Source organism: Sceloporus occidentalis, unplaced genomic scaffold (assembly GCF_023333645.1).
Source record: "Sceloporus occidentalis isolate IW3139 unplaced genomic scaffold, rSceOcc1.0.p SCAF_18, whole genome shotgun sequence".
Classification (NCBI taxonomy): domain Eukaryota; kingdom Metazoa; phylum Chordata; class Lepidosauria; order Squamata; family Phrynosomatidae; genus Sceloporus; species Sceloporus occidentalis.
In genome coordinates, this window is record NW_028316998.1 from 7,007,876 (window position 1) to 7,020,023 (window position 12,148).

A 12,148-nucleotide genomic window follows, 5' to 3' on the forward strand; every position below is an offset into this window, starting at 1 on the left:
TAATATGTGGATGAATTGTCTGAATGAGGGAGAGCATGAGTTAATGTGTGGATGAGTTGTCTGAATCAAAGTGTGAATTAGTGAGTGACTGTAAAAGTGTGTGTGTGTATCATAGATGTATAATTGTGGAAGGGCAAAGATGGCACTAGCAGGAGGTTTGAGCCTTGGGGACCAAGATGGCACAGGCAGGGTGTATATGGGACAAAGATGGCACAGGCCGGACTGTTTGGGGACAAAGTTGACGTGTGCTGGGCTATTTGGGGACAAAGATGCCAAATCGTATGTGTGTTATCTGGGTGCTGGTCAGGTTCTATGTGGGCAGTGTGGGCACAAGGGCTGACTTTGGGGTGTGCAACCTGTGATCTATGCCTGTAATTTAGGGGGTTTTAAATATACCTTTAATGCCGTGTTTTTATGTGAATTCCAATTGATCTATACCTGCAAAGCTGTGTTTTTGTGTTATTCTGTAGATCCATATTTGCTATGCTATGTTTCCATACATTATTTATGTATACCTGCAAATACAGGGTTAATATGTCTTATTCAGTTGATTAATACCTGCAATGCTGTTTCCATGTATTTATTTGAGCTATACCTGCGATGCTACGTTTCAATATATTATTATTGTATACCTGCAAATACAGGATTTGTATGTCTGATTCTGTTTATTTGATATATACCTTCAGTGCTGAGATCACAAGTGAATTTCAATTGATCTGGGTTTGTGTGTTGATCTATACCTGCTATCGGCAGCAGGGTCTAATATTTATATATATACATATATATATATGTATATATTGGCAGCAGGGACTAATATATTTATATATATATATGGGCAGCAGGGGCTAATAAATGGGTTTTAGATATTTGGACAGAGGCGCAATTTCAGTGCTTGCCATAGGCGCTATTTTCAGTAGCTATGCCTCTGGTCCTGTGTACCCTTTGTACAGCGCTGGTTGCGCTATATAAAACAGTAATAATAATAATATATAGATATTAGATAGATAGATATTACATGGATAGATAGATGGATAGATATATAGATATTACATGGATAGATGGATAGATAGATAGATAGATAGATAGATAGATAGATAGATATTACATGGATGTATAGATGATATATATTAAGTGGATAGATAGAACATAGATAGAACATAGATAGATAGATAGATAGATAGATAGATAGATAGATAGATAGATATGGCAGTATAGGTTGTAAGGAGCACTGGAATATCCAGCCTAGCAGGGAGTAGCAGAGAGCTTCCTCCAGGGGGAGGGATTTCAGGACACCGGGGCTGTGGAGGCCAGGCTTCCAGAGGCAGCTACCGGACTCACTCAGTGTATTCACTGCAGCCTGGCCACGGGCACACTCAGCGCAGTGAAACAGCCTGGACTACACTAGTGTGCACTCACAAGCCAGACCACTTCCAGTCTAAGGACAGACTCTGGGAAGCGGGAGGACAAAAGTGAAGCCCCATTGGCCACAGTCTTAAGGATCTCTGTATCTGTGAAACTTCGCTTAGAAGTCTTATGGGCAGCACTAGCGTGTCCTGCAGCAGCGGCAGCCAGCTACAGATGTGAGGATATCCTGGAAACAAAGAGCCTGGGTGAAGGTGCCTTACTGAACCTCGGTGCATGCGGAGGAATGGATTACCTACACATCTAGAGAGTTATGGTGTGCACACGGTCAATGCAGACCCTCTCATAGACTGAAAGGAACTTGTCTTCGAATACACAAACAATGGATCATTTCTTTACTGAGGTCAGTTCGCTTATGCCTGATTATATATTTGTTGTAATAGCATTGTTTAGACATGCAAAAAGTGTTATGTGGAAGCTGCCCTTCTTTTCTCGATCCATGTATATTACCTGGACCATAGTCTTAGCAGAGATTCGGTGATGCCCCTGGAGGGATCTTTCTATGAATGAAGTTCCTTGGCTGTGATCACATGTTAGTATCCTCGGTGTATACCTTTGTAGGGTTTGATCACAGTGCACACTCATTTAATTCAGCTCCTGATGTAAGAATTAGCATTACAGTGTAATATATTAAGCAGATGGGATCAGCAGTCTATTGTGCAAAGTATGTCAACTTTTCCTGGATGGCAGGGTGGCTCCTGAATAGTTCACCTAATTCCTGTCTCCTCTGACTTTCCTGTTGTTTTCCTTGTGTAGCAAGATCACGACAGTCACAAAGGACAAATAACCCCCTGGTGCATTATAGCACATTGATTTTAGTTCACTATTTTACCCTACTCCTCTATTCCTTGTAGTATCAGTATGCTTAGATACTTGCAGGCTTTAGCATTACACCATCTATAAGCTTAATGATCATTAGGTATCAAAGTTGTTTTTTTTGCCTGATTTGACTTCAAGTTGCCAGAAGTTTTCAAAGTACAAATATGCACCTTAAATATAAGGTCTGCCTCATCTTTTATTTCTGTAAGTCTAAGTTGTTATGTGATGCACTGCTTATGAAGTTTTGTCCTGCTTGCTCACTGTACATTGCTGCAGAATATTATGGTGATATACGGTATATAAATCACATGATAACAATAATAATATTTAAAAAATATATATAAATATATATGTTTCTGTAACACGGAGATTGTACATCTCTGCTGGATATGATGGCGCTATATAAAGCAATAAATAATAATAATAATAATAGGGACATAGCTAAGTGCATGGTATTTTCTTTGAGTACTTTTCGGTTTCCTGTGAGGGGCACCTTGATGGATGGGGATACAGTTCATTATGAAGCCATGGAGTAACTTGAGACAGGACAGAAAAGAGCCCCCATTTTGGAGCTATAGAAGAACAAAACACTAAGAGAATTATGTCCAGCTTTACAATGCAATATATCCACAGTGTGTAAATAAATAAATAAATAAAAATCATACCTCTTTATATTGCAATGCTCATTTACCGGACTAACATGAATATCTGTGTGTGTGTGTGTGTGTGTGTGTGTTCAAGTGGAAATAGGATAACCCTTTAGAAAAGTAATTGTTCTATGGAGCAATCAGCAGGGCTTCCACCTCTTATGCATATGGCTCGGGCTATCTATTTGAGAATGACTCCAGTAGTTTAAATTTGGTGAAAATTGAGGCTTTTTAAGAGTTTTACAAATTACGTGTCAGTATATTGGTTAGAGGTTTAACCAGTTTACCTATGAACTATATCCTATCCTGCCCCCCCACTTCACTTTATATATAAACATGACTTCAGATGTAATCTGACAAATTAAACTGGTTCAAAAGGACGCTGCCATTTGCAATTCAAAAATAGCATTTACCCCCTTTTAAGCAAATGACGTTTTCAAGGTGAGAGCTAGGGCAGCGCTTCATTGCGAAACCAGTTTACCTGAGTTCAGTAGAATGAGGCAGGAACGCACACCTCATGTGATTCATCAATCAAGAGAAGTAACGGTTCAATGGGATAATTCATGCTTTTGCTCCTAGGTCGTCATGTCTCAATCCCAAATGACTGCTAGGGCAGGGAAAAGAATATTATATATGAAATCTATCTATCTATCTATCTATCTATCTATCTATCTATGTATATTCAGGAGCATTGTGTCGCTAGTACGTGGCCAATGACACAATATGGCTTGGCAGATTAGGTGATATTCTGTGATCCAAGAGAAATTATATATATATATATATATATATATATATATAATGTTGTATATAGCAAAACAATCATGTTCTCCCTTCATTCTAAAAAGTTTCTTTCTTGGACTTGTCAGCTAGTGGCTAAGAATTAAGAATCAGCCATTATTTTCTGCTGTGTGTGTTCATGTTAAACATTTAGCTTGTTGGCACCTGAATATCACACCAGATCAAATAACATTGATGAAGCGGAACTATTCCATTGGTTGCCATGGTGACTGCACTACTTTGCATATAACCCCCTTGTATGTAATGTCATTTAGCGCTAAAGCTATTTTTTTTATTATTCTATTGTTTTATATTTTTATTATTTGTTTCAAGAGGCTTGTAAATTGAGTACGAGCAGCAGCTTTTAAAAGGTTTTCCTTAAGTCTACACAACTATTTCTTGAAATTATTCTGTTAACCTTTTATTAGACGTGACACTGTTTTAATTCTGGTTCATCATTGTGTTTGACTAGCAGTGTTGTGGTCTGCAGCAGCTGGTGTAGCAAAGGTTGTCGACGAAGTGCTGACTAAGATTATGTTAAGTATCTTGTAAGTAATTTACTGTTGTTGGGATAATTGATCATGGATTGAATGGGCCCTTTTAACATTTTAAAGTGGTACATAACTCAGTCAGGCCTGGTTCTGTGATTTATTATCAGAGGTTTAAATATACAACTTTATCATGGGTGACTGACGACTATTGAAGAGCTATAACTCACATAATGCTCAGCTACCCATAGATACGTTTTCGTTTAGTGTAGTAGATGAGCACAGTGGGAGTTGCAGTTCCACATGAGAGATAGCTGTTGGTTGGCTATTTGTGGTCTGTGGACCTTTCTAAGAAAATAAGATCACTAGAATTTAAGGCAAGTCATTATATATATAAATATATAATGGGGTCTGAAAACTAAAATTAGTTTTGCTTGTCATGTTCTGCCACAGGAATGTTGACCTGTACTGTATGGCTGCACAGTAAAATCTCAATACTATTGCATGCAAATGTTTGTAATTTGCAAACAAAATATGTTAATGTAGTATCTGGATGCTCTAGGTTGCAGTATATTTTCTTTAAATTTACTAAATGTATTGTAATCTTGGTTTACCACTGTTTTTGAAGTGTATTGATTTTTTTGTTTTATATGATTAAATCAAATCAGTTTTCTTTTTTTCTGTTGTTTTTTAATTGCAGATATTCTATATTATATAATAAAAATTTTTTTACAGCATTTTGTACTATAATAGTGAAAAGTTATCCCGCTGTGACACAGAATTTTAGCCCACCATATGTATAGTTATAACAAATGTAGTCAGTTTACTGTAATGCACATATTGTTGTGTTAAACCTTTAAATTGAATGTGGGCACATCAGGGTATTTGGCACCAGTGGCAGATCTTCGAGGCAAATAAGTTTAAGTAAATAAAATGTACTGAACACATTTGGTACAGTATAACTCCTATCAATACCGGTATATACTTAGCCAGACATTGATTGTGGTACAGCGTAACCCCATCCCTATATACTGAGCCACACAGGTGTCTGTGCCACCTCTGCCCCCTTAACAGCCTGCCTGTCCCATTTCTACCCCTAAACACTTATAACATTCAATTATACACTTATTGATTCATTCACTGTCCCATTAATAGTAATTACTGAAATTTGCTTAAGCATTTTAGATATTAACACATTAATGGTTATTTATAAAGACCCAATTTTGGTGGTCTTATCACCATCATAACCAATGGAATGTTTATGCTGATTCAGTTGCTTTGGTAATAAGATCACTTTTAGTACTTTGCGCCAAATTTGTTCTTTGGTATATTATTATATATATTTTTTATATTATGTTTATGGTAATAATATGCTACACTATTCTATTACACATTCCTAATTAGAATACAAAGGAAAAGCCAACAGTTTCCTTAACGCACAGACACACACACAGCCAGCAGGTTCAGCTGGTTTAATCGCGAGGATTGTATTATAAGAACACTTTTTTTAAACATTGCACTAGGATGACTTTTTATTCATAATTTTGATACCACATTCAGAATAACTTTAATTAGATTACTCCATCATTTCTTGTTTTGAACTGTTGTTTAAACATTTTTGGATTGTTTGTGAAGAGCAAATTTGGTGCAAAGTTTTATTTATTTATTTATTTTGCTATGGTGATCACTTCTCAATTTTGCACCAGAATGTACCATTCCAAATCGTGATCTTCTGGATTCCAGCACAGCCATATGGTAAAAGGCAGCCATTTTTTTTTACTGTATAAACAATGTGATTCAAAATGTTGCATATACTGTATATATTTGCTACATACAGAGCAACAGTCTTGTGTGTGTTACAAAAGTATACTTCGTGTAAGAGGAACCCGTCTTTTGTCCCTTTGAGTAAATAGCATTTGCTTACAGCCTCAGTGTTTTCTATGTAAGGAGCTGTCCTGTGGAAAATGTATCACCTGGTGCTTATTTGTTCAGGTAGACAGGTGAGAGCAGTACAAGTTGTTTTATGTGCATTGCGACCAAAGCTTGTGCACTTTGTACAGTATAATTCCTTTCATTATACTGCCCTGATTCTTTTTCAACTTTGTTGTACGGGAGCTTTCAAGATCAAAAAGGCTTTTTTTATTTTTAGTAGGACCATAATAAGGATGGAAACTTTATTTCTCTCTTTATTTAAAGTTAACTTGAAAGGGTTGCTAATAATTATCCGGAGGCAGGTATAGTGAGCAATAAAGCACTCCTGTTGAAGCTGTAAATGACTACATGTTGGTGCTTGCTATGTTGTCACATCATTAACAGCTAATGCAAATTACCTCATTGTAATGCATATTATTTTACAAAAAAATAGGTAAGCAAAACACACATTTATATATATGAGTCATTCTGTATTTGCAATTGGTAACTTTTGATAGTAGAAGAAAGCAAAAAAAACCCAAACTATAGTTTAGCGTTAGTAATGTTTTAAGGATATACATTAAACAAGACATCACATGTAAGACATATGGTCTGTGTAATTCCAATGTGTGAACAATAACCACTGTGTATATTGGCTGCGATTTAAAGTTATCCAAGTGCTTGAAATGTTAAATAAAACATGAAAGATAAACACATAATGTGGGAAATACTTTTAGGTATAATTTAATGGAAAGATCTTTTTCTGCTGGACAGTTCTGTATTAAGATCACATGAGTAGTTTCTCAATTCTTTTCTGCTACCTGTACTGCCGCCCAATCTCCACTTTGCACGTGTATTGTCTTGTATTGACTGTGTGCCATCTTTGCTTCTGTCTTTATATCTGTTCAGTTTAAAGACTCTTTGTATTGGAATTGCACAACATTGAAATATGTATGTAATATATATATATATATATATATATATATATATATGTGTATACACATTGCATAATTTCCATTTAATTACTATTGAATATCATGTTACAGAAACACAGCCAGATGGCGGACTTCATGTAGGGATATACAGTGGATTATGACATCACTGGATATACATAGCCTGACTAATCTCCTACTAACAAACAGTTGGAGGTGACATGTTATTGTGAATTTAGACAGTAGGCCTGTCAATTGCAGTGTTTGGGCTACTAACTCATTTTCCACATAATGGGCTACATACATTATTCTATTATTTGTAATACATAATAAACTTCTGTCGGCATATCCAATTAATATTTAATCTCCTTAAACGCAATCTGCTGCCACCATCGTACATGAGATACGTAAGGGCACTATCTCTTTGTAGTTCAAAGCAAAGCAGACATGGTGAGGATATGGTAGTTGACAGGCATTCATAGGTCTGTTGTCATGGAACCTATCAGTGCCTGCTTTTGTCCCACATGACAACTCTGTGTTCCTGGAAAAATGATGAATGACATAAAACTATACAGGAATAAAGTGTTATTTCTAAGAAGAGTGTCATCTTTATGCTTAGCCTAGGATGACTTGATTTTCCATATAACTAAGGTGCATACGAAAAGAAAAACATGCTCATGTACAGCAGCAATGAATGTAAATGCGTGGATCATGTCGTAGTGTGAAACTTAATTTTCTATTCCGCTAAGAAAACTGAGCCTGTTTCTCTGTTATATTTTTTCTTACAAATGGAATTTGTTTCCTTGAAATACGTGTGTTTATTTTCCCCCCTCACCCATCGCCCTTCACCCCCTCTGTAATACAAACCATACAGAACCCTAGAAAAGATAAACATCTACTGAAAGGCTTTCCAATTGCTACCTTGGAAGACTGATGTCAATTTGAACTCTACTAGTATGACTGGATTGGCCATACCTTCTAAGTCTGTTCTCTGAACTAAACTATGAACTAGAAAGGACCACATTTCCTAACCAAATGTTTTGTATCCAGAATATGCAAGTAATAGACTTGACAACCTCTTATCAATGCTGTAAACATGCTGTAGGATGATGATGAAACTTATAGTCCAGATGAAGGGTTTCAGGCTGCCCAGCCCTTCTTTGTTTTAGAGTGTTGTGGAGAGCTGTATGAAAGGACCACCAGAATCCCATTATGACTGAAAAATGAGTACTTGCTTATTTACATATTTAATACGATCCAGGAACCCTTCTAGTGATGTTCAATGATAAGGCCCACCCTATTAGAAATACTGAAGATTAAGGTCTACAATGAAAGACTAAAATCAAGATCTAAAACAGTATAATTTGGTAGAAGGTTCTTGCTTTAAAAAGCCTCCGAGTAACCTACATTTTTTTAGTAACTTTTGGTGCACAAAAAAATGTTTAGGTTATTTATGTTAGAGTTCATTAACTAAACATGTGTGCACTCCATCGCTTAGAAGAACTTTTGATATCTTGCGACAGGCGTCCAGATCACAGCCTGGGGCGAGTGTGAATGCGGCCTGTGTCATTGAATAGAAGAATAGGCTGCTTTCAGAGTTAATTGTAACCAGCAGGGCATATGTTCTTTCATTGCCAAGCATGCAAAGTGTGGCTCACCCAGGAGATAATTTAACCTATTTTCCCTAAAAATCAACAAGTTTAGCTCCTAGTAAAAAGGGTTCATGGTTTGGAATTATCATTCCTATTGTTGCTTTTGTAATCCCTTATTAAACAATCCTTGCCTGCCTTGGATGTTTTATATATCACCACAGGGTCATTGGGCTGGGTGCAATCTCTACTTAACAAATCTGAAAAGCAAATAGATTAATACTTGCCAGTTCATAAGCTTCTTCCATCTGTGTAAAAGGACCACCAATAGATAATGTTTTCCAACCTGTGGTCACCAAGGATTTTTGTTTGGCCTCATACTGCTGCCTGAAACACCCATAGGTTTTATAGTATTAAAATATTGATTTGTTAGGACCCAACTCACCAAAACAGGTTGTGTCACCTACTAAATTATTGCAGTGCTTGCCCATCAAAAAGGGTTGTAAGATACATATCTTCTCCCGTATGCGATCCATCACTTAAAAATTAGGCAATGTAAAAATGTAACCTTTTCATGGCCATTGTGAAAAGTTTCTACTTGTACTTTATACAAAATAGGTGTTCTATACTGCATTTGGTACATATTAAAGCCACTTAGCTTCAGTGGATACATAAGTTTCATGACACATTGAAAGGAAGAATGCCATAAGCTATAAAGAGAAGTTTTTGTGAGTAGATCTTTATTGTTTGTTTGCATTTATTTATAGTATTTTGATTATAGGATTTTATTTATGGCATTTTGAGTTATTTGATTTCAGCGTATTCTAGCTTTAATTAGGTTAGTTGTTTGGTTTTGTAGATTAATCTACAATTATTTGTGTGTATTTTGATGGAAGAACGATGACGGTGACAAAAAGGAATGACCTACCTACAAAGGAGTACAAAAACTTATAGGTAGCAACATGACCCTAAAAATGATGTGCTTGGTGTATAATTGGCTTTTGTGCAGGGCTTTGCTCAGCTCATGAGGGTGTTAGATACGTTGAACAGCCTCCCAGCACAAGTTGTAGAGGTTAATACACTAGGGGACTTTAAACATGCAACAGATAGGGATATGGCTATTCTGAATCTAAGACAGAACAGAAGACTGATTAAGGTCTGGGTCTCTACATCGGGAAAAACAGGCATACTAAATGGGCAGAATGGTTCTTACCTGCCATCAACGTCTAGGTTTCTATGCCATGCCACTTAGTTTATATGTGTAATACATGTACCTACTATGTGTATGTTGAATGTTCAGTAATGGTTGCTTTCATAGAGGCAGTAATAGCTGTGCCCTAATTATCCAATAAGTCTCTCAAAGACCCTTTTTCTTAATTTTTCAAGTTTAGCATTAGAATCGTTTAATTATGCTTAGGCTTTGTGAAGCTTTGGCAGAGTAATATTCTTTGTTTGTGAATTTAAATTTGACTTAATTGTTTATTTATTCTCGTTCAAAAAGTTTGGTTATTATGTTTTCAGAAACTAGAGAGGCCCTGCTTTTTTCTTTATTCAACAAATTCTTTGTTATTAGAAAAGTCGTTGGAGCTGTTATAAATAAGACTTCTGTTAATTTTATTAAATTATTATGATCTTGTTTTTTTTAATATCAACACATCAAAGAAATCTTGTTCTTTGTGTATTTATGAAAATGTAATTATAAGCCAACACAAAATAATTTAATCTTAGTCCTTTCATTCATTTATGTGGTCGTAGTGATCCTTTTTGATGTGATGGTTCCTAATATATTTAAATTTTCTTTGTGAATGTGTTAATATGTTTGAAGTGTTTTCAGTAAAGTGCAACACTCTGCCTTGCTGTCAAGCTACTTACCTTTCTGTGGTGATGATGCATAACAGCAGTCTATTAGATGACAGTGGCGTTGTCAAGATGCAGCTTAGTTTGGTTCTGAACTCTTCCACTAAAGGCTACGTAGATGCACGCCCCTAGTGCTGTGGACAGATGTCAGCACACACCCGCAGGTACTGTATTGGCCCGGATTCTATAACAACCTCTCAAACTTAATGAAAGAAAAACAAAAAGGCCTCTTTTGAAAAAAGATCAAGACCACTGTTTTGGTTTTGTTGCTGTCACACTCTCATTCACCCTCTTGTTCATCTTTCTTCTGTAGTCTTTCTTCATTCACTTCTCCCCAGCATCAGCTCTGTTAACTCGGTTCTTTGTTAAAAGTCTTATTGGAGGAAAGAGAGGTGCAGAAATGCATATCTCTCTCTGGGAGCACGACTGCAATATTCTGGCCTCTTGGAGTACTTCCGCCAAAAGGGGGGCGGAGCCACTGCGCACACTATAGGCAGCCTCTCCCTGTTCCTCCAATCCAGGGAGAGGGTGTGGACAGAGGCTCCGTCCTTTTGCCAAAGATAACGGAGCTGATACAAGGATGAAGAGAGAAGAACAAGAAGAGGCAAGAGAAGAAGTGGAGCTGTGGAAAAGGAGACAGAGATGCGGGAACAGTCGGCTAAGAAGTGAGAGAGAGAGCCAATGACCTTGAGGTCATTTTATCAAATTATTTTTCACAGTAAGCGAGCAAAAAGGGTTTCCTTTAGAAATGCTTACACTGTTTACTGAAACAACTCTTGTTTGCTTCACTAATCCCTGAAGAAATAGGAGTTGGTCCTTTAATGTGCATAATGCAGAGATAACTTTACACTTAATTTTGTGGGTAAAATATAGTACGTGTGTATAATAAAAATCCATAACTTTAGCTTCACATGTTATTTTAGCATTTCAAACCTACACACATTTATATATACTGACCCATTGCCTCACATAGGCATCTACATTTATGACCCCCTCCATACTTTCCTACATTTGTAGGCTCAGCAAGAGTCTCATCCTTTGTGATCCAGTGGCCAGTGAAGGATCTGTTCTCCTTTTCCCTTGTAGTCCTCACAAGCTGCCTGCTTCTGAACTCCTCACTCCTGATAAATGAAATGACTTTATATCCCGGGGTTGCTGGGATACAGGAAATGGAGATGGAGAGGGCTTCGGCGGCGGCCACGCTCACCACTATCAGTCTCCATGTAATTGCTATGTAAATCTAAGCTCCAAAAAAAGCGTTTGTGTGAAAAAATACTTTTAACAGAATTAAGTTTCATGTATTTACTATATTAGCGTTGCAGCATTGTAAGAAAATTGGTAATTCAACATAAGTGTTTTTTTATGTTTGTGTGGTATTAATGATTATGTAAATAGAATTTTCATAACGCAGGGGTAGTGTCCGTGAAAAGGCTTGTGCTTATGGGGCATTAAGTTAAATGCCCTTCACAAACAATGATGTGGCCTACTACTGTTATATAGTAAAGTGCAGCATGCCAAATGTTTCTACGCAAGTCATGGAGCCTCCATAATATATAAGGTTTTTAGAAATGGCCGCTATTTTGTACAATATAACTTTCAAGCGCTATGTCCTCTTTTACCCATTGTATATGACTGCAAAATCCGATGGCATTATGTAAATCAATAAATTAGAATGGGTACCTTTTTGTGAGGGGATTCTCTCTTTG